This window comes from Chrysochloris asiatica, unplaced genomic scaffold (assembly GCF_000296735.1).
Source record: "Chrysochloris asiatica unplaced genomic scaffold, ChrAsi1.0 scaffold00185, whole genome shotgun sequence".
Lineage (NCBI taxonomy): Eukaryota > Metazoa > Chordata > Mammalia > Afrosoricida > Chrysochloridae > Chrysochloris > Chrysochloris asiatica.
In genome coordinates this window covers 3,976,259-3,978,550 of record NW_006408703.1, presented here as the reverse complement: position 1 = coordinate 3,978,550, position 2,292 = coordinate 3,976,259, and the positions used below count along the sequence as shown (strand labels likewise).

The window sequence follows — 2,292 nt, the reverse complement described above, 5'->3', positions numbered from 1 at the left end:
AGGTGATTGTAACCACGGCAATGAAATGATATACGACAGGATGAATGTTAAACTAATGTTCTCCCATGTAAACTATCACATAATTCACAATAAAACAGTTTGTTTGTTTTTTAAATTTACCTTTCCCCACATTTCTTAGATGCTTAGCCTAAGATGATAGAGGCGAAAAAAAAAAAGAATATTCATGCTATATATTATAAATTTGAACTTTGAAATCATTGTCCAAGTCTACCTCTCAGTCCTACCTCTTGCCATCTATTAGGTATGTGACCTTGACTAAGTTATTTTAACTTATTTTTTCCTTCATTTTCTTCATCTGTAAAATGGGTACAGAGTACATTTCTTTCAGAGTTGCTTTAAAGCAAAATTGTACTCACAAAGTGCTTGTAAATGTGTTTAACACATTAAATACACACTAAAAACAAGTAGTTAAGAATGCTACTTTTTCAGAATGTATAACTTGTCAGGATATTTAGATACATAGTTTATTATGTTGTTGTTGTTAAGTGCCATTGGGTTGGTTTTTACTCATAGCAACCCTTTGTAGGGTTTCCAAGGAGCGGCTGATGAGCTTCTTCAACTCCTGACCTTGTGATTCAAACCTACGTTGCAGTCCACCCACAGTGCCACAACAGGACTCTTAAAGCAATACGATATCTGATTTGTAGAAATATTTACTCGATATTCAAAGAGCAACATATTACAGCTAGGCAATTCAAAGAAGGATTCAGAGAGAGGAGTTTTTAGAATAAAAGACAGTGTTATTAATGTTCAGATGAAAAAGGAAAAGTAAGAGCAAGGGTGATGAGATGCAAAAACTGAGAGGCCTGAAATGAATGGGATTTTCAAGGTATCAGAAATACCCTAGCATTACTGGTCTACAGAGATATAGATATGGAGGATTTTAAATAATAAAGACTAAATTGTCCTTTCAGTCCTGAAATGGTCTTTTATCTTACAGGTAATAAGAAATCATCAAATGGTTTTAATGGTAGCTGCTATCTGATCATATTTACATAAGACAATTCTAGCTGTTTTGCTAAAATAGAATAGTAAAAACTTATGTGCAGAAAGTTAACTACAGTAATTTAAGCTGTAAATGATGAAGCATCCATTTATTTGGAGACAGTGAGAATGGAGTTATGGGGCAGGATTGAAAGTTATTTTGAAATGTGATGTGATGATATGCATTGAGCAATTGGTTGTATAGAAGTAAAGGACAGGGAGAAAACAAAAATGATCCTGAGATTTCTAGCTTGGGCAAGCAGAGGAATGATTGACTGTATGATTAACTAAGTTAACTTAGTGATTAACTAAGCCATGGAATACAGAGTAGGAATATATTGAAAAAAAACAATGTAATGAGTTATTCCTTTAACAAAATTCTGTATTTCAGATATTGCTAATAAATCACTCAGGAGACGATGAATACCCAGCAGTACATTATGATGACTGAACATTCTTCAAGTATTATTTGAAATAACAGACTTTTTAATGTTGCTTTTATGTTTTGTTGAAAACAAAAAGGAGATATATTCTATGATATCTGCACTTCATTGTGTCCACAAAGAACCTATACATAGACCAAGAGACAATTGTTAGAATAAACCTGGGGATACTGAATAGTTTAAAATTAGGAAAAGTGTGTCAAGGTTTTAACTCATCAGTATACTTTTTCAATTTGTATAATGAGCAAATAAGCCTAGAAGCTGGATTATTTAAGGAAGAATGTAAAATCAGGATTAGAGGATGACACATTAACAACCTGCAATATGCAGATGACACAACCTTACTTGTTGGAAGTGAAGAGGACTTGAAATATTGATGAATATCAAAGACTATAGTCTGAGGGGAGTGGGGTTTGATGGCAGATTACAGAGAAGCGTGGTGCAGACCTCCACCAGTAATAACATAGAATACCTGATGAAGCAGGGTAAGGGGACAGTCCCCAAACTGAATTACATATAAAGGAATATTTAGAAGGATTGAAGGCTTACTGTTAGTGGTATTTGTAGCAGAAGCAAGAAAGGTGGTGTTTTCTAATCTGTGGTCATCAGTGGATGCTGTATCTGCCATCTTGGGCATCACCAAGAAGGAGCATTATCAAAGGAGTGCTCCTACCACAGATGTTTGACAATCCTCAGAGATAATAGTGTGAATATTTTTTCCTGTTCATTGGTTTCTCACTGTCTGCACACCTCCATTCTTGTGACTAGAGGGGGTGCCTGAGCAAGTGGACTTAATCCCATCTCCAGAGGATTCTATTACACATGCACACAGATCTGCTTAGCA

At 34.9% G+C, this 2,292-nt stretch overlaps 1 pseudogene; it reads right to left on the bottom strand.

Moving 5' to 3' along the window:
• LOC102811051 overlaps positions 1-2,076 on the bottom strand; it is a 23,458-nt pseudogene extending 21,382 nt beyond the window's left edge.
• Positions 2,077-2,292: the final 216 nt, after the last annotated feature.